This window comes from Chanodichthys erythropterus, chromosome 15 (assembly GCF_024489055.1).
Source record: "Chanodichthys erythropterus isolate Z2021 chromosome 15, ASM2448905v1, whole genome shotgun sequence".
In the NCBI taxonomy this organism is placed as follows: domain Eukaryota; kingdom Metazoa; phylum Chordata; class Actinopteri; order Cypriniformes; family Xenocyprididae; genus Chanodichthys; species Chanodichthys erythropterus.
In genome coordinates, this window is record NC_090235.1 from 1161482 (window position 1) to 1183684 (window position 22203).

Genomic DNA, 22203 nt, shown 5'->3' on the forward strand with positions numbered 1-22203 from the left:
AAAGAAATAATGATAATAATAAAATATTATTCAAAACTACGTATGCAAACGTTTTATCATTTGTTTATTTTCTGTGTTAAAATCTCCACACGGTTAGACTTAGGCAACCATGCACTTTGACATTTGTAATTTAAGCAAACAATCTAAATGAATTGAATTCAAGTCATATTTTCTATGGAATTTTAAACATAATTTTGAATAACTACATATATCCATACAAAACGAATGAGCGTCACGTCACCCATGATGACAAACAACCTCGGATATTGTCCTGCGATGCAGAACAGGTTTACAGCGCCATAACCTCAAGAGAGTCTTTTACAGGTGATGATTCATGCCACAACAACGAACCTGATCATCAGCCTAAGCGACTCACCTGGACAAAAGTGATGAGAACAAGATAAACGCAGCCCGAGGTTCCTCTAAATGAAAGGTGTGTTGAAACAACAGAGACGCTGAATCCTCAGAAGAAATCACGGTGCGTGAAAATCATCTTTCACTCCCACGTATCCGAAGACTTCAATCACTGAGACGCAGTTTTGCACATAACTCGACTGAAAGGATATCTTTTTGTCTCTGAGAAAGCGTAACATCATCCTTTGCCCAACATCACCTGAAGGAGGTTCTTAATATACCACGCAAAATCTGAACTTACGTGAAAGACTTTATAGTGCCGTCGCAGTTTACAAGAGTACCTGAGATTCCACCTCCGAAACTACAATGAGTGCACCTGTTCTTTCTTCTGATTGGTCGACCGGCCTGGGGATCGGTCACGTGAAGAGAATTCAGGTAATTCTGCTATGGAGGTAGGTTGGACTTACGGTTGCCCTGACAGCGAACAGCGAGACGCTTTTTCTTCGGTGAAACTTTTTTCGTTTTTTTTTTCAAGGTGGGGAGCATTCTTGTGTGATCTAAACAAATGAGCCCAACCCTAAACTACTATGTGAATGTCTATTGATAGACTAAACGTCGAAATTAATCGAGATTGTAGCAATTTCATATTGGACAAAGGCTATATCAGCTTCACATAGAAGAGTAGTGTTCCCACTAGTGGATTGATGCCACATGCCGGTCTTAAATGTTACAGAAATGACAATAGAAAGATTATTCTAGGCAGTCATTCTTAAAGCCCCACATGAATATAGAATGCAGTGTGTAGGCTATACTAGAACAGTGACTTGTTTTATGTTTGACACCACTTTACTGTGAATAGCCATCTAATGGTGTGACAACTGTGGTGAGAAGTTACATTTCACTCTGGTTGATTGCATTAAAAAAGATATTTAGACAAAGACATTTCAGAGCTGAACAATCCCAGGCCTCTATGTTACACATATCACTGTTATCAGTATAGATTACATTTGTAGGCAGTCTCAGGGAACTGACATTGTTTGAGGGAATCCCTTGAGGTCTTGCACCATTTAGTAACTCCCAGCTTGTCCTGAAGTAAGTGTTTAGTGTGGAATGATGCCAGTTTCTATATTGGCCAATGATGTTCCAGTACTGTCACTACACAATGCTGGTACACAGTGAAACGTCAAGATTTACGACACATTTTCATCTTTCAGTCTCTATTTGGGCCTTCCTCTTTCTTTCACAAAGACAATCACAGATATACAAAAAGATTTGTTAGTTTAACTTAAAAAAGAAAGTTACCTGGTTGCCTTAAAATTCATTGAAATAAAAAATTTGAGTTGATATAATGAAGGCAATTGGTTTAATCAACAGAAACTCAAAATATTATGTTCTCTGAACCACATTAATTATTGAAGTTGATTTGACAAAAGAAAAAATGTCAACAAATCATGAAAATAATTTTTTGCAGTGTACATTTCCATAATATCAAATCGCCATCATTTTATGTTCTAATAATAATAGATTTGCAACTGGAAATACATACACTGGCCTCCAAAAGTTTGGAAACGCCCTAGAAAAGTGGGGTTTTGGACAGTATTGTCATGAATCCTTTTTAATTTGTGATAATTTTGCACTGGTAAGGGACAACACAAACTACGAAAACATATTTTATTACATAAACAGTTTATATATAGAAAAAACTTCTCAAAATATCCACCATTAGCAGCTATCTGACCTAAACTGGGTTCTAATTGGTTCATTGGCATCACAGCTGGCAAAGGGGCATGTCTGACTTTGACATGTATATATTGCCATTATTATGTAATCAAAATGAAAATTATTATTGCTGGCCTTTAATGATAATGTCAAGTTACTTTAATGTATTTGCACCAAAAAATGATAAGGATTTATGCTGATATCGTCCAAAACCACACTTTGCCAGGGGTGTTTCCAAACTTTTGGAGGGCAGTGTATACGTTTAGGAAGCTATAGCATGATATTTAATGATATACTATAATTGCAACAATCATTTAGATTTTTGCGCATTTTTAATTACATACATGAACTTTTCCATTACGATTCTGATTCAATGATTTAAAGATAAAAATCATTAAATCAGCACCATAATGTGTTTGAAAACATTAAGCAGACATTGTTTTCTGGGTGGCCTGCAGGGTCATCCTTAGTTCATCTGAAAGGCAGATGGAAATCTCCTGGTTTCAGAAGAAGACTGAATGGGTCAGAGGGGGAATGGCCAGGAATGCTTTCTAGTTACAGTTTCTATGCACCAGCAACAGGAGGTTAAGCCAAGGAATGCCATCTGAAATAGTCTCTGCTCCCTGTGAGCTGGTACCGGGTACAGTGAGGAATGTCACTCATAACAGTTTCTCAACTTTTCTGTGTGTGTGTGAAACAAAGAGAAAGAATGAGGGTGAGAATGAGAAAAAAAGGAAATATCCAGGAATGTGGTTTCCGCAGTATCATTCAACACTATGTAAGAAAGAGGCTGCTATATATTTGTCACCAGCCCGGCTGCATACTTGAGGGACTCCCTCTCTTCCACAGGGATCGAAACTACACATACTAGCCACATTACTTATTAACACATTACAATTCAAATGCACACACATATATGTACTATGCATGCACTCACTGCATGTTTTTTATTGTATTGTCTATTATTGCAAAATTATATATATACATACATTTTTGAGAGATTAATTAATTTATCTAAAAAAAACACACAGATAAATCATGCACACATAACACCCATCAAGTATTTGATTAGGAGTTTACTTGAGAGTAAGAGAGGGAATCTTTCAGTTCATCTATCTATCTATCTATCTATCTATCTATCTATCTATCTATCTATCTATCTATCTATCTATCTATCTATCTATCTATCTATCTATCTATCTACATACAGTGGGTTCAGTATGTCAAAACAACGAGATTTATTCTTTTGCAAGAGCAGTTTTCAATTAAAACATTTCACAAAATGAAGTCCTTTATAAAAAATAATATTCAAAATATAAAGCAATAGATATTTTCTTGTAGAACATGTTTATTGTTAAAATAATTAACTACACTGGTGGTTTCTTGAGAGGACCTGACATTATACATCCATGAAAAATGACCTCAGGACCAGTCAGTCAAACATAATGGAAAAAATGGCTCAGAAAGGTGAAGTCCTGAGAAAAGCTATACCATCATTTTTGCTACTTTGATGTATTGTATGAAATTCACAAATTTTTTGTACAAGTGTCCAAATGCTTTTGTCTAAATACTCAGTATATATTTAACTCTATATATTTTTCAAACATGCACCAGCACTGGCCTGCAGTGCTGGCCTGTATAATGCATTGCTGAAGTAGTAACAGGTGCACCATTCAATGTTTGCCTCTACGTGTTTTTTTTTTTCAAATGGACATCAAAACAGAAAGGTCTTGGCTGAAATATGTCATCTTTCTCTTTCTGTGTGACCACTCCCTCTCTCTGTCTTTCTCTCTCTTTCTTTTTGAGCACGAGAGAGGAAGAGAAGATAGAGAAAAACAGCCTGTTGGACTGGTAGAGTGGGTCTCTTCATTCAGAAACAGCAATTTATCTCACTGTACAATGTGCTTACTGTGTGTGTGTGTGCACACGTGTGCGTGTGTGTGTGTCATCTGTATTTTTGCCTGTTCATTTGCTAGTGTGCAGTTATTATACCATTGTGCTTGTGTCTAAAATAAGAATCGGGTCCAAACATCCCCCCCCAAAAAAAAGGCTGTGTAAAAAAAAAAAAATCTAATTAAAATTTTTAAATAAAAAATACGTTTTAGGATTTTGAAAAGTGTAATAAATTAAAAATGTAATATGGAATGAAAAAACATTTATTCTGCCACAAATTTGCTTATTTGATTAAGTGATCATGTGAACTCTTTGTACAGACTATCAGGTGTTTGTGCATCCATTGAAACACAAAAACATTTTGGATCATCTCAAATCATGCTGGAGAACATGATCATCAGGTTTTAAACAAACTTATGTTCATGTAACTTGAGTGCTGCTATTTAAATTTTTACTCAAATGTAGATGCTGAACATATTATTTTTAATGGGAAAAAATAATCAAATTAGAAAAAATGTAAAATATAAGCATTTACCTCTCAGAGACAGAGGGGAGGAGGTCTGCATACTTTTTACATTGCTCTGACATGCCACTTTTATGGTAAGACCATTGTCATTTAAATAGCTGTTTTGTGTTTTCACAGCAAAAATACAGCTGCTTTTGTTCAAATGAATAACAACTGAGTTTGGAAGCACCACGTAAGGCAAAAGCATCATTCAATTTTTTTATCCTTACACAACCTCAAAGATGATTATAACGTTTTGTCAAAGTTCAGCTATGCTAAATGTTTTAAAACTAAAAAATCAACCAGCAGATGGCACTGCTCACATTTACTCAGCAAATCATCCACTGGCAAAAGGAACAACAACATCTTGAAGCTTGTGTAGTTTGATTCTTATCAGCATTATTTAAAACCTCAGATTTGTTTTAGTTAGTCTTGCATGCATTTGTGTTTTATCTAAAAAGTTAAAAGAGATGAAAGGAATCATTTGGTACAACGCAATGATGTGGAACATCAAACTCACAAGAGCTGCTTGCATTCCTCTCTCTCTCTCTCTCTCTCTCTCTCACTCACTCAGTTTCTCTACCCCCCTTCACATCTCTCTTGGTGTAAAGGTTTTAATTTTTCCCAGATGTAACCCTTTCTACTGGTAACACTGAGAACAACTGATACTTCTCTCCAAACCATCTGTGGCTGACCGTTACAAGGTTGTTGGTTTGTTTCTTCCATGCCTTACAAAAGTTACAGTACTTGCATAAAACAAAAACAGCAGTAAAGTGTTTAATAGTCGTGAAACCTAATATTAAATCACTGTGACATGGAGGTGCTGTTATGGTTACTGTTGTTTCACAGCTCACCAACCACTGTGGCATGAGAAACAGAAGTGTGTGTTTTAACAGCCACAGTTCACAGACGCTGTGACCAGAGAAAGAAATGTGTGTTTCTACTGCCTCTTCAACATAATGTTATTCATTTTAGAGGGGTTTTGAGAGAATGAATGTAAACAGACTGGCCTTTAGGAGTCATTCAATAAACTCCAAGTGGACTCAAGATATGATTTTAACTATTTTATTTTATTTTTTGTCAGGTAAACTGAAAATGTGTCAACATCTAGATGAAGTGCTTTTATTCAAATCAGAAATATTATTTAATATACAAACCCGATTCAAAAAGATGGGACACTGTACAAATTGTGAATAAAAACAGAATGCAATGATGTGGAAGTTTCAAATTTCAATATTTTATTCAGAATACAACATAGATGACATATCAAATGTTTAAACTGAGAAAATTTATCATTTTAATGAAAATGTATCATCTTCCTCTTTATGATGCGCCAAATGTTTTCAATGGGTAAAAGATCTGGACTGCAGGCTGGCCATTTCAGTACCCAGATACTTCTTCTACGCAGCCATGATGTTGTAATTGATGCAGTATGTGGTCTGGCATTGTCATGTTGGAAAAGGTCTTCCCTGAAAGAGACGACATCTGGATGGGAGCATATGTTATTCTAGCACTTGGATATACCTTTCAGCATTGATGGTGCCTTTCCAGATGTGTAAGCTGCCCATGCCACACACACTCAAGCAACCCCATACCATCAGAGATGCAGGCTTCTGGACTGAGCACTGATAACAACTTGGGTGGTCCTTGTCCTCTTTAATCCGGATGACATGGCGTCCCAGTTTTCCAAAAAGAACTTCAAATTTTGATTAGTCTGACCACAGAACAGTTTTCCATTTTAAGTGAAGTTCCTAAACTTAATTTAGGGAGGAGCGAGCCCATCTAATCTTCCAATCAACAGCCAGAGTATATAAGCAGCTGCTTACCTCTCTTCAGTCTCAGCTGTTTCAGCATCCCTCCACCTCCCCAAACTCCACCTTAATTTCAGGCACCTTGCCCTATGTAATCACATCCTATTTATTCACTGGGGGGTGTATCAGAGCTCGAGTTGAAGATGCTTCATCGAGCCCCTCCTCAGTGGACAGCAAGCCAAATTAGCTAACCTAATACCCTAAAGATTATATGGGCAAACAAACTCGTTAAATGAGCCTTGGCCCAGAGAAAACGCCTGCGCTTCTGGATCATGTTTAGATATGACTTCTTTTTTGACCTATAGAGTTTTAGCCGGCAACGCCGAATGGCATGGTGGATTTTGTTCACCGACAATGTTTTCTTGAAGTATTCCTGAGCCCATGTAGTGATTTCCATTACAGTAGCATTCCTGTATGTGATGCAGTGCCATCTAAGGGCCTGAAGATCACGGGCATTCAGTATGGCTTTCCGGCCTTGACCCTTACGCACAGAGATTGTTCCAGATTCTCTGAATCTTTGGATGATATTATGCACTGTAGATGATGATAACTTCAAACTCTTTGCAATTTTTCTCGGAGAAACTCCTTTCTGATATTGCTCCACTATTTTTCGCCGCAGCATTGGGGGAATTGGTGATCCTCTGCCCATCTTGACTTCTGAGAGACAGTGCCACTCTGAGAGGCTCTTTTTATACCCAATCATGTTGCCAATTGACCTAACAAGTTGCAAAATGGTCCTCCATCTGTTCCTTATATGTACATTTAACTTTTCCGGCCTCTTATTGCTACCTGTCCCAATTTTTTAGGAATGTGTAGCTCTCATGAAATCCAAAATGTGGCAATATTTGGCATGACATTTCAAAATGTCTCACTTTCAACATTTGATATGTTATCTATATTCTATTGTGAATAAAATATAAGTTTATGAGATTTGTATATTATTGCATTCCTTTTTTATTCACAATTTTGTACAGTGTCCCAACTTTTTTGGAATCAGGTTTATAGGTAAAGGCCAGAATATACTGTACAACATTTAAAATATGAACAGGTTTAAGTCGCAAGGCACCATACACTTGCTGACTATGCAAATAGTCAAAGAAAAAAACTGGGCATCATACACTAAATGACTTTAGTTGTTTCAAACACAACAAATCAAAACATGGAACATGTTGAGACACGTGTGTTTAGAATGTGTTCTAAAATAGACTCAAAATATCAGACGTACTTGATATCTTGGGTCTGAAGCTTAAAATCAGAGACTGTGTCCATTACTATGCGATTTTCTGTTAAATCTGTCAACTCCGACTGCCCAAAACCTAAAGACTGGCTTGGACTTTCTGCAAATATCATTGAAAATCCGAGCAAACGCTGGAATTAAAATTTCCTGATAATTTACTCACCCCCATGTCATCCAAGATGTATGTCTTTCTTTCTTCAGTTGAAAAGAAATTGAGGTTTTTGAGAAAAACATTCCAGGATTTGTCTCCATATAGTAGACTTCAGCAGCTACCAACGGGTTGAAGGTCCAAAGTGCAGTTTCAGTGCAGCTTCAAAGTGCTGTACACGAGGAATAAGGGTCTTATCTATCGAAAAAATCAGCCATTTTCAAATTTTTTTTAAAAATTATATGCTTTTTAACCACAAATGCTTATCTTGCACTAGTTCTGCAATGCACCACACATTACGCAATCATGTAGGTGGAAGTCTAAGCAAAGACCAAGTCAAATGGCTTTTACAAAAATAGGTAAAAAAACCCAGATGATTTCGAAGTTGGAGGAGAAAATGAGATGGAGTTTTTCCACCTACGTCACACGTGACCTTTCCAACATGATTACGTAATGCGTGGTGCATCGCAGAGTTAGGGCAAGACGAGCATTTGTGGTTAGAAAGTATATAATTTTTTAAATTATTTAATGACCGATCGTTTCGATAGATAAGACCTTTATCCCTCGACTGGGATCGTACAGAGTGCTTTGAAGCTGCATTTAAACTGCAATTTGGACCTTCAACCCATTGGTAGCTGTTGAAGTCCACTATATGGAGAAAAATCCTGGAATGTTTTCCTCAAAAACCAGGATTTCTTTTCAACTGAAGAAAGAAAGAGTAAATTATCAGGATATTTTAATTCTGAAGTGAACTAATCCTTTAAGTAAAATGACAACTTAAGGATTAGGCTATATCAGGTAGAAATATCTCTTTTTTTTTTTTACTTGTTTTTTTGTCCATATAATGAAAGTCAATGGGTTCCTTTCATTGTATAGTCAAAAACAGTTCAAACATTCTTCAAACTATCTTCTTTTGTCATTCTTTTAGTCATACAGGTTTGGAACGGCATAAAGGTGAGTAAATGACAGAATTTTGATTATTGGGTGAACTGTTACCTAAAGGATTTTGCATGATGCAAAAAGATGAAAATGCAGCCATTATAGTGGCATAAATCCATATATTACCTGTTTTACTAGGTCAGAAGTTTATTAATACGCAACTGTTTTGTGCATTCACTTCACATATAATAAACACACACTCATACTGTGTAAAGGGCAGCAGAGAGTTAAAGTCTGTGCAGCAGATCTAGGTTAAAGAACTTAATGACCCAACCAGCTGCTGCTCATGTCAACCCCTCAAATCTCTTTTCCTCTTCTCCCCCTTTTTCTCTTGTTCTCACGAATACCGATACAGAGATATACACAGTTGCAAGCTCTAAAACTCCTGCAGACAGACGAGAATGTAAAATCACTCTTTCATTCATAATAAAAGAAAGAGAGAACCCCACAAATTCATTCACACACATGCATAAATTTGCCATATTTTATAGTTTACAGTTTGGGCATTTATCATTTTGCACTTGGATTGCTTGGGTGAATGAATGACTCTAAATGAGTGATGTGTTTTTATGGAAAGCTGTTGTTCATCAATAAGGCAGCATGTGTTTCCAATAGACAAGGTCCCTGCTTTCTCAGAGAGGGTGATCGTTACTAAGAGACATCCCCCCATGAGAGACTGTGAAAGAGATGTGTTTGAACGTGTGTATGCATAGATGTATATGTGTTTGTGCTGTGAGCTGTAACAGCATTATGCAATTAAAAATACTGTACTGTTTTTAAAACTTATGTCCTGTTGAGGTTCCTATTAGCTTGTCACACAAAAAGCTCCCTGCAACATTTGAAGAACATTAGAAGATGGTTACAAAATCCTAAAAAGAACATTAATAGAACATTATGATTTTTTTAAAAGAAATAACTAAATGTGAACTATGCGCTTATGTTTGCTTGAGCGTACAGTATTCACATAAGTACAGTTGCAAGAAAAAGTATGTGAAGCACTTGCAGAATCTTTGAAAATGTGAAAAATTTTAACAAAATAAGAGAGATCATACAAAATGCATGTTATTTTTTATTTAGTACTGTCCTGAGTAAGGAGTAAGATATTTTACATAAAAGATGTTTACATATAATCCATAAGACAAAAAAATAGCTGAATTTATTAAAATGACCCAGTTCAAAAGTTTGTGAACCATTGATTCTTAATACCGTGTGTGGTTACCTGGATGATCTACGACTGTTTTTATGTTTTGCGATGGTTCTTCATGAGTCCCTTGTTTGTCCTGAGCAGTTAAACTGAGATCTGTTCTTCAGAAAAATTCTCCAGGTCCCAAAAATTCTTCAGTTTTCCAGCATCTTTTGCATATTTGAATCCTTTCCAGCAGTGACTGAATAATTTTGAGATCTGTCTTTTCACACTGCGGACAACTGAGGGTCTCAAACACAACTATTAAAAAAGGTTCAAACATTCACTGATGCGCCAGAAGGAAACACGATGCAATAAGAGCCGGGGGGTGAAAACTTTTGAACAGGATGAAGATGTCCAAATTTTTCTTATTTTGTTTAAATATCATTGTTTTTCATTTAGTACTGCTCTTCAGAAGCAACAGAAGATACTTGCATGTTTCCCGGAAGAAAAATTAAATACAATTTACCTTGATCTTCAAATTCCAAATGTTTTCACCCCCCATCTCTTAATGCATCGTGTTTCCTTCTGGAGCATCAGTGAATGTTTGAACCTTTTTTAATAGTTGTGTTCGAGTCCCTCGATTGTCCTCAGTGTGAAAAGATGGATGTCAAAATCATTCAGTCACTGCTGTAAAGGGTTCAAATTTGCAAAAAATGCTTGTAAACTGAAGCATCTGCAGGACCTGGAGGATTTTTCTGAAGAACAGATCTCAGTTTAACTGCTCAGGACAAACAAGAGACTCATGAAGAACCATCACAAAACAAAAAAACAGTCGTAGATCATCCAGGTAACCACACACAGTATTAAGAATACTTATGAACAGGGTTATTTTAATAAATTCAGCTATTTTTTTGTCTTGTGGACTATATATAAACATCTTTTATGTAAAATATCTTACTCAGGACAGTACTAAATAAAAAATAACATGCATTTTGAATGATCTCTCTTATTTTGTTAAAATTATTCACATTTTCACAGATTCTGCAAGTGGCTCAAATACTTTTTCCTGCAACTGTATATGAGAATGCTCTCTAGTTTGTGTACAAATGTACTGTATGGCTTGCACATATCGATTATTTTACAGTAGGCATAGTGATAGCTATTTTTAATTCACAGACTTGGTTCATGAAAACCATCTGCAACAATCTCTGGCAACAGGCACTTTATTACACATCCTGCCGTTTCTCTTTCTCCATCTGTCTCTTTCTTTTTTCTGCTAACCTTTTTCCCCTCGGCCCTTTTTACTTTTTTCTCATCGTTCTCTCTCTCCTTTTCATATCTATTATGTTCTTTCCATTCCCTGCTATCTGTTTTGCACTTTTCAAGGATAATGTCACATGGCTTCTTTCTCTTTCTCCCCTCATTTACCTCCTTCACCTGTTGTTTATTCTTTCCAGTGTAACTTGATTTAAATGGAATTCACCCAAAAATGAAAATTCTGTCATCATTAACTCAGCCTCAGGTTGTTCCAAACCTGTATACATTTTGGTTCTGTTGAACACAAAGGAAGATATTTTTAAGAATGTGGGAAACTGAACAGTTCTGGGGCCCTATTGACTTCCATAGTATTTTTTTCCCCTACTATGGCAGTCAATATTGCCCTAAAGCAGCCTGGTTACAAACTTTCTTCTCTTTCTTTGTGTTCAGCAGAACAAATACATTTATACAGGTTATACAACTTGAGGGTGAGTAAATGATGACAGAATATTCATTTTTTTGGTGAACTATCCCTTTAAGCCAGTTGTGTGGTGTGATCATATTATTTTGTCCCACAAACACCAAAGTTTTCTTCATCATGGCTTCGCACGTGTAGTCGACAAATTCATGTGAGGACTAGACAGGAAATGACCCCTGGGTGTAGGGGTTCTTCACTGGAAACACACACATGCAAAGACATTTCAATGTGCAGAGAAGATATAAGTATGTTTGCATTTTCTGCATCTTTCTATTGCTTTCAAGACATTGAAAAGTTTGCCATTTTAGAAAATTAAACTCATGACACCAAATGTGCCAATCAGATCCTTGCTAATCTATTATTTCTTTGACATGAAAATATATAATTTGTTTTGGAAGATCCAATCAGCAGTCAAAATAATTATCAACACTGCTCGTGGCAGCCCTCCTCCATGCTTAAGCTAAAAGGAAATATGAAACATCTGGACCTTTCGCTTAGTTGAGTGGACGTTATTTATTATGTTCTTGTTGGATTTAGAAAAGTAATGAAAAATTGAATTATTCCATGATAACTTTTCTTTGACAAGCTGTTTCTTCGCGAATACATCAAACTTATAAATTAAAGCGTTTTGCAATTCTGCCCACGCACCCAAGAGAGCGCGCTCCTTCCCACGACCTGGCACACGGCCTGAGACAGAAATTTGGTCTGAAATTCCCTTTCTTTACTTTTCTATTTTTCTCCCTGGCGGTGCTTTTTAAACAAGCAGTGGAGTCCAAGATCAAGTCTCGTGGGACCTTCGTGGGAAGAATGTTCGTTTGTTTTGTCTATACACACATGTAGTGTTGGGAGCCAAAGACTAGTTCTAATTGAGAACTGGCTCAATTTCTTTAAAAAAATATAACGCAACCAAGTAATTTTCATGATTATCTGTTCTGTTAAAGTAGGCATGAAATGGAAGTTGCAAAAATCTTTTCTTCCCCTATTGTAATGTATATCCAAGTGAAACAGCTTCTCAAACAATTTTGATTTTGTACATCAGGAATTGATTGGATCATTGTCATTTGCTATAGGTTGTTTTATCATTTCTGTCGCGCAAAATGCAGCTGGAGGGCAGGAAGTAATTTTTCTATATAGGAATTGCTATCACAAACTCAAAATTCCTATGTTTTGCATTGTTCATGTCTGCTCAAATCAATCAAACCGAGAAACCACAAGGACCTTTATGATTTACAAAACTTTAATAATTTTTTAACTTTAAAAGTTGTCACCTTTAATAGCATTTTGCGTCTGCTGATACTGAAATTAATATGGATACCAGCTTACCTTTTTTGTTTTTGACTTGGTTAAATATTCACATTCTTCGTGGTATCGTTTGCAGGGAAGATAAGCTATTTTATCCCATTGTATGATCATTTAGTGTTTTAATTTAAACACCCTGAAATCAAAATTTAAGTTCCCTTTCGTGGGAACTATCGACGCTGCGTGGTAACGCATTGGGAACCTTCTGCGTGATGTCGTCACTGAAGCACTCATGTATCTAACCAATCGCGTAGCGAGACGTCAGAGACGGGTCACGTCACGGACCAGGAAACTATAAAGCATACCCGGATGCAGAGCACGCTAGCTTCTGTGTCTTCAACAAAGCGCTCTATGTTATCTTGTCTGTCTTATTTGGTGTTGTTTTTATTTAGAAATATTATCTCTTCGTCCGAGGACAAGAGTTGCACAAACACACACACATATATATATATATATCTGAGAAAATAAGACCGTTATAATGGCGGAGGAAAAACGCTTCAAGAAGTGTGCGTATCCCTGTCCCAGATATATTCCTGACGGGGATACACACGATATGTGCATTTTTTGTCTGGGGGTTGAGCATGCCCAGGCAGCTCTCGAGGGAGCTGTCTGTGTGCATTGTGAAAGGCTAACACTCAGAGTGTTAAGATCTCGCCGAGCACTCTTCGAGGAGGGTGCCTCGGCGAGCGTTCCCCGCGGGTCGGGTCCTGCTGCTGCTGAGGCGCAGCGCTGGCTGTTGTCGTGGGGTTCGCAGATGGAGCTGGCGGAGGGGGTTGAGATGGGCCCAGCCTTATCTCGCTCTTTACCCGCCAGCCCCAGTGCCTCTTCTCAGGCGGCGGAAGCACGCGTTGCGGTTTCTTCCCCCCGGAGAGAGGCACCGGCGCTTCACCTCTCTTCCTCCGAGGAGGTTGATGTGGTGAGCGTCGAGACTGGGGAAGAGGACCCGTCATCCTCGTCCCCAGCATATGAGGAGCTCCTGGAGGTAGTGACCAGGGCAGTGGCCAAGTTAAAGATTGATTGGCCAGCAGAGCGGGCAGAACCGAAACCAAAGAGTAAGCTAGATGAGCGCTTTCTGCCCGCTCGGTCACTACCCCAGCGTCGGGGTTTGCCGTTTTTCACGGACCTCCACACTGAGGTGTCGAGGTCGTGGAAAAGGCCCGTGCAGCACCGTGTTTTCGGCCCCCAAACATCGTTGTATAGTAATATACTGGGGTTGAAACGGCACAGTTATGCGGCGATGCCCCGGGTTGAAGAGACGCTTGCGGGCTATCTCTCACCCGAGTCGGCATCGTCACTAAAAGCCCCGACGTTGCCCACCAAGCCGCTAAGAACAACATCAAGCTTGGTGGGCAAAGCTTATACGGCAGCAGGTCAGGCGGCAGCATGTCTACATACTATGTCGCTGCTTCAAGCATATCAGGCAGACCTGCTGGGGGAAATTGATGAGAGCGGGGAGGCCACTTATGATTGTATTCAAGAGATCAGGATGGCAACTGATCTCGCTCTCCGTGCCACCAAAGAGACGGCCAAAGAAATCGGCCGGTCTATGGCAGCCTTGGTGGCTACGGAGAGACATTTGTGGCTGAACCTCTCGGACATAAGGGAGCGAGACAAGGCTGCCCTTATGGACGCGCCGCTCTCTCCTGCGGGCCTCTTCGGCGACGCCGTAAATACAGTCGTCGAGAGGTTCCAGGAGACGAAAAAACAATCAGCGGTGTTCCAGAGGTTCATCCCCCGCCGCTCTATTCCCCCCGAGGCTGCTGAGCGGGAGCAGCCTCGGCCGTCCACGAGCTACTCAGCGCACCACAGAGCGCAACAGAAAGTGAGCGTGGCCGCTCGAGCTCCCCCACAGTCAGCTTGGGGACTGGGTCGGTCCGCTCACAAGAAGCCTTCCAAGGGCAAGACGGACCTGCGGGCCGTTATTGTGGCCAGGAAGGCTTCGAAGCGGTCCTGACATCTGTGGGTCAGGACCCAATGAGGGTGGTCCCCTCCGAAGGAAGTCGGGGAAAAATATATCTGATTCCCGCTCCCCTTCGGCACCCTCAGGGGGACAGTTCGTCAACCCTGCCACCCAGTGTGCGTCAGGGCTCGGCGGTCCCCGCCGGTCCTTCGAGGAGGGCTGGCCACTTGATTCGGTTGTCTGCTGGTGCGCCGCGTCAGACCACCGAGCCAAGTGCTCAAAAAACACCAGAGACCAGTCTCGAGAGACTGGTTCCCTTAGTAGATTTTTTGGCAGAGTGGAAACTACTTCCAAATATATCAAACTGGGTGCTGCTCATGATAGAAAAGGGTTACAGAATACAGTTCGGGTCTCGCCCGCCCATATTCAACGGGGTCCTTCCCACAGTTGGAACCCCCGAGCAGTCTCTGGTGATGGAACAAGAGGTTATGACACTCTTGCAAAAAGGAGCTATAGAAAGGGTCCCTCCTCCCAGCAAGCTGTCAGGCTTCTACAGCCGTTACTTCATTGTTCCGAAGAAGGATGGAGGACTTTGTCCTATCATAGATTTACGTGTGTTAAATCGATCAATTCAGAAGCTCAAGTTCAAGATGCTTACACTCAAACAGATTATCCCACAAATCAGGTCCGAGGACTGGTTTTTGGCGATAGACCTGAAAGATGCGTACTTTCATGTCTCCATCCATCCTTCTCACAGGAAGTTCCTCAGGTTTGCTTTCGGGGGCGAAGCTTACCAGTACAGGGTTCTTCCGTTTGGCCTATCGTTATCACCCCGCACATTCACGAAGTGCGTGGATGCGGCTCTGGCCCCGCTGAGGCTTCAGGGCATCCGCGTACTCAATTACATCGACGATTGGTTGATTCTAGCTCAGTCAGAGCAACTGGCAGTCCAGCATCGAGATGTTGTTCTGCGCCACATCGAGAGGCTTGGGTTGAGGCTCAACGCAAAAAAGAGTGTGCTAGTTCCGGCTCAAACTATCACTTATCTGGGTGTAGTTTGGGACTCCACCACGATGCGGGCACAGTTATCTCCCACTCGTGTGAGTGCCATTCTAGCAGCCGTGAAAGGGGTGAAACTAGGTCAGTAACTCACTGTAAAACAGTTCCAGAGGCTGTTGGGTCTGATGGCAGCTGCGTCCAACGTGATACCTTTTGGCCTCCTGCACAAGAGACACTTACAGTGGTGGCTCAGGACCAGGGGAATCTCCCCGAGGGGAAATCCTTTTCGCATGATCAAAGTCTCACGACGATGCCTTCGTGCTCTGGTCATGTGGAAAGATCCCTGGTTCCTGTCCCAGGGACCCGTGCTGGGAACTCCTCGTCGTCGTGTAATGCTTACGACAGATGCTTCCCTCACGGGCTGGGGGGCGATCATGAGTGGTCGCCCAGCTCAGGGTTCATGGGAGGTCCATCAGCTCTCCTGGCACATAAATCGGCTGGAGATGATGGCGGTGTTTCTGGCATTGAAACACTTTCTCCCAGACCTGAGAGGCCATCATGTGTTGGTCCGCACGGACAACACCGCTGTGGTCGCTTACATAAATCATCAGGGGGGTTTGCGGTCTCGCCAGCTTTATTACTTGGCCCGTCAGATCCTCCTGTGGACCCAAGGGAAGCTGCTCTCCCTGAGAGCAGTTCACATCCCAGGGCGCCAAAATATGGGAGCAGACGCCCTGTCGAGGCAGGGCCCGAGGCCCGGGGAGTGGAGACTTCACCCGGAAGTGGTGGAGCTCCTATGGAAGAATTTCGGTCGAGCAGAAGTCGACCTATTTGCTTCGGGAGAGTCAACCCAGTGTCCACTCTGGTACTCCCTCACCCATCCAGCATCTCTGGGGCTGGATGCCATGGTACAGACGTGGCCGAGGCGGCGTCTGTATGCATTTCCCCCGATCGCCTTGCTCCCGGGAGTTCTGGAGAAAGTACGCCGGGAAGGGGTCAGCCTAATATTGGTGGCCCCCTTTTGGCCAACCAGAATATGGTTCTCGGACCTAGTGTCCCTACTAGACGGCTCCCCAATGGAGCTTCCCCTCAGACAGGACCTCCTGTCACAAGCGGGCGGCCGGATAATTCACCCCCGCCCAGAATTATGGAAACTATGGGCCTGGCCTCTGAGGGGGCCAGGTTCGTAGATGCTGGTCTCCCAACCGAGGTTGTGGAAACCATATTGAACTCCAGAGCTCCCGCCACGAGGAAGCTTTATTTATACAAATGGAATCTGTTCTCTGCCTGGTGCAGACGTTTTGAGGTGGACCCCGTCCATGCTTCTATTAGCCATGTGCTCACTTTCCTCCAAGCAAAGTTCTCGGAAGGTCTATCCCCTTCAACATTGAAGGTCTATGTTGCGGCTATATCTGCCTTTCACATTCCCCTTGTAGGTGGCCTTTCAGTGGGTCGAGACCCCCTGCTCACTCGCTTCCTCCGTGGCACACTGAGGTTGAGGCCTCCAGTGCGCACAAGGGTTCCGGCCTGGGACCTGGCCGTGGTTTTACAGGGGTTGGCCGAGGCGCCCTTCGAACCACTAGAGGAGGTTCCTGAAAGGTTCCTCACTCTAAAAACTATTTTTCTACTTGCGATCACTTCTCTGAAAAGGATAGGAGATTTACAAGCACTGTCAGTTGCTCCCTCATACCTTGAATTTGCTCCGGGAATGGTGAAAGCATTCCTGCATCCTAGACCGGGCTATGTCCCTAAGGTCCCTACCCATGTTCCAGGCCCCATTGTGCTCCAGGCTTTTTGCCCTCCTCCTTTTAAATCCTTGGATCAGGAAAAATTAAATCTGCTCTGCCCTGTAAGGGCCTTGGATACTTACGTCCACAGAGCTGCCCTGTGGCGTAAGACTGATCAGCTCTTTGTCTGTTACGGGTCCCCTAAAAAAGGGGGCCCTGCATCTAAGCAGAGGATGAGCAAGTGGGTGGTCGAGGCCATCACACTTGCATATGATGCGGCCGGACAGCCTTCTCCTTTGAATGTCCGTGCCCATTCTACTCGGGGTATGGCGGCATCAACAGCGTTGATGTCAGGTGTCTCCATTGGTGACATTTGTGATGCGGCTGGCTGGTCATGTCAGCACACGTTTATAAGGTTTTATAACCTTGATGTCGGCTCCACTCCGGGGTCATCAGTTCTGTCAAGATAACCTGGCAAGTATTTGCCGCTACGGCCTAGTTGGGATAGCGTTCCCAATGCGTTACCACGCAGCGTCGATAGTTCCCATGAAAGGGAACGTCTCGGGTTACAGATGTAACCCTGGTTCCCTGAGTAGGGAACGAGACGCTGCGTCTCTTGCCGTACCCCCTGCATACTTGCGAGCATTTGTCTCAGACTTACCCAGAAGCTAGCGTGCTCTGCATCCGGGTATGCTTTATAGTTTCCTGGTCCGTGACGTCACCCGTCTCTGACGTCTCGCTACGCGATTGGTTAGATACATGAGTGCTTCAGTGACGACATCACGCAGAAGGTTCCCAATGCGTTACCACGCAGCGTCTCGTTCCCTACTCAGGGAACCAGGGTTACATCTGTAACCCGAGACGTTTTTTAGCTTTTAGTATAAATATGTTAGCCTTAAGATTATGAATAAGCTGGTGTGTTCCAAAACAATGTCAAAATTCACATTTAGGAGATATAAGCATTCAAAACATAGGCTCTCACTTCCACTAAAATGGATCACGGATTTTCATGACATCATATCGCACTTCAGCTTCTCATCAAATCTTCTGTCCAATCAAATTCTCTCCAGAAGTCCCGCATCCTACTACACTCTTACAGACGGTGAAGCTGTGGCTGACATTGGTCATTTACTAGTTTCTACATGGTGAATGGCACATAGTGCACTAGATAATAGAAAACAATCCAGACAGTGTAAATATGCTTTCCATTGACGCAAATGAAATGTTTTCGCGTTAGTGTCATGTGAACTGCCGCAGCGCGAGCACACTCTGCTCTGGCCCAGGGACACGAGAACACAGAGCGGATCATATCCGTGGACTGCGAGTCGGCTTAGACCATGAAAGGTATTGGACCCATTTAAATTCTGCACAGAATGCTGGTTTTTTAAAGTGACATAATTAGATTTGCTATACGGCGTCTTCCCGTCACCCTGCTTCATTTAGTGCTTTTACATGTAGAAAAGGTGAAAATTGTATTACACATCCATTTTTTTTACCCCTGAATGTTAATATGAGTTTCTATTACAATTCTTGATTCAGCATAAATGACATACAATGGCGACATTTTTTGCAACCATGACAAAAAATCAAAACCAGACTAAAACTCAACACGGCGTGACGGCAGCTTCATATTCTCCATACAGTATCTACCACCTCAATGGCAGGCAAATCTTTCAGTTCAGTAGAAAAATCGCTGCTCTTAATAACATAAGGATCACGTCCAACATATGTTGTAATTTTCTGTTTATACCTTTCTAAATCAGTAACATCTCATCCATTCTAATTTTCACTTCCTGCCCTCCACCTGAATTTTGCATGTCATCAGAATCACATGATTGCAAACAAGTTATTGCTGCGATTTCATGTTGACCTGCTCCCTTTCCAAAAAACACATCATCAGAGAAGAGATGTCATTACAAAAGGGAGGGGAAGTTTATTTGATTAAAGAATAGGAAGGCACATGAAAATAAGTACAGTAATATTCCATAAAAAAAAAAAATAATTGTCCATTTTGATTTGATGGTAACTGTAAAGATTCTGGAGCAGGTAATTTTAGTACAGAACACTGCATTTAAAAAATACTCTGACCATGTTTTCTGCAACACTGCTAGCAGGGATGTCACTAGCTATTCATGATTCTAAGCCTGTTTTAGGCAGGTTTGGGCATATTTCCCCAGGATTTTTTCCCCAATAAAGAATTTTCATTCATGTATTTTTAGAATGACAACGGGTGTAAAACCAATTGAAATAATTTTATTTTTGGTCAAGGCTGACTTCCTGTCTCATAGTTTGTCTCCTAGATACTGATCTTTAATAAGACTTACTTAAAATTATTATTATTTTTTTCCCAATAAAGAATGTAAAGCTCCCATTCATCCAATAACAACAAAAGGAACCAAAATTACTGTAATAAAAATGGCTACTAGAAACCAAAATACTTCTTGGATTCTATGGACATAATGGATGGAGTTTGACCTAGTCTGTGATGTTTGCCTGTTTTGGTTTCATTTTCATATTGAACTTTCAGTTATCTGTTTCCTGTGTTCCTTTGTTCCTGCCAGTCATTAGTTGCTATGGACACTCATTTAACAATCCCACCTGTTAGTCTTTGAGTTCATCGTTATTATGTATGTAAATTCCTCATTTCCTTCAAATCGTTGTCTGGTATTGTTGTGTGTTACACTCTGTTACATTGCCTTCATATCTGTGGATTAGGTATGAAGGTTTGTTTTATTTAATAAATACATTCGTTTTGGAACCTTTTGCATCTTTATCATCTTCATTGGACCTAAACATTACACATTACCAGACCAAGTAAGGAAAGGACTATGAATCAAACAGCAAAGTTTATCGCCCTCGTCTGAAAAGGATTACCAATTTTGGACTATTCTACTCGCTTTTCTCAGCTTGTTCAGTGCCCAGTTTGATGATGTGACTCTAAATTCACTTTCCTGGATTGCAGATAATTATTATTCCCAAAGTCACCTTACATGACTAGAGGAACTTGGACAGAAGCCATCCTCAGGTGTCTGCAGTGCACGTATTCCCAGCTAATGCCATCGCTCACGGCCACTTTAAACACAGAGCTCACGCCCACCATGGAGACAGAACACCCAGCCTCCCTCTCCGGCCACCTCTTCCAAAGCCAGTCAGTCCTTCATCCCATCTCTGCTGGTTCCCTCCAGTCCCTTGTCTCATCTTCTATTGGTTCAACCCTTCAAGTTGGATCTGCCGTGGATCTTCCGGTCACCAGCTCTGTCTTGGTGAGTGGATTCCTTGGGGCGCCAAGCCATTAACTCCACCTCGGTCTGTCGACCAGTCAGCTCCACCTTGGCTTCTTGCCCCCTCAGCTCCACCAGGGACCATCGTCCTCGTGGCTCCACCGGGCTCCCTTGTCCCTCCAGCTCAACCTTGGTCAGACATCACCCTTCCTGCACCACGGACTTCCGGGACATCAGCTGCACTTCATCCACACCTTCAGCTCTGTCAGGCTCTGCCTTCCTTCCAGCTCTGCCTTGGTCCTTGGTCGCACCGGCTCCGCCTCAGTCCACCAGCACCCTGGCTCCTCCTCGGCTGCTCGTCACTGCGGTTCCACCCTGGGGATCTTCAGTTTAATTTGCTCCTCCATGGGGGTCGTCAGTCTGCTGTGGTGGTCTTCTGCTCCTCCATGGGGATCTTCAGTCTCATCTGCTCTCCTGTGGTGGTCTTCTGCTCTGCCATTTAAGTCTTCTGCTCCTCCACTCTGCTGAACTTTAATTTGAACATTTATCATTTCAATGCCAGGAGCCACCTTCCAGAAAGTGTGTGTGTGTTGGGGGGGGGGGGGGGTATTTTGGTTTTGTTTTCATATTGGACTTTCAGTTACCCGTTTCCTCTGTTCCTATGTTCCCGCCAGTCATTTCTATTAACACTCATTTAACGATCTCTTCTTTTAGTCTTTGAGTTCATCATCTTTATGTATTTAAATTCATAATTTCCTTCAGTTTATTGTCTGGTATTGTTGTGTGTTACACGCTATTATTTTGCCTTTGTACCTGCAGAGTACCTGAGTTTGTTTTAATACTTTTTGTTTTGGAACATTTCTTTATCATCTTCATCAGACCTAAACATACACAGTCCAGCTGTGTGGAACTTGACCTAGGTATAGGTTTAGAGATAGGGTTATGGAGTGGCTGGACCTTCAAGCTTCACCCATTACATCCAGAGAAGGGGAGCTGGACATCAAGCTCCACCCTTAGTGAGCACCACTGGTTTTGATGATCTCTTGTCATAGGGCTGAAAACATTGAGGAGAACAGTGCAGTGCAATTCTTGACAGAATAACTTTTTGTGAACTGGTTGTTTTTTAGTGAATCAAAAACCACCATGAATCTGTCTTGTTTCCGACTCATTCCAACTGATTCACAAGTTATTTAGTCACTTAAGTCAGGTCCGTCCATCTAAAAATATTTGAACCATTAATTTTATGAAAATATGTTATCAGTTTTTGTAGTATTTTTAGGGCCAATTATTTGAATTGGATTTATATTGCCTCTAAAAGTTTGTAAAAATCATTCTAAAGTTTGTGAAAACAAACCATTGCAAGAATTGTTTTCCTGATTTATTGTAGGGCCTAATATGTTGAATCAGTTGGAAACATCAGACTGCTAAGCAATGCAATAGAAATTGGTTTCTTCCCCTAAAAACAAAAACTAAAAGAATCCTTAATACAGCCTAAGGAATCGTTAAGATAAATCTGAACCAGAATTTGTAGATCCGATTGATCTTACACACGAGTGTGTATGTCGTGTGACTGTAATGTCCACATCTGGA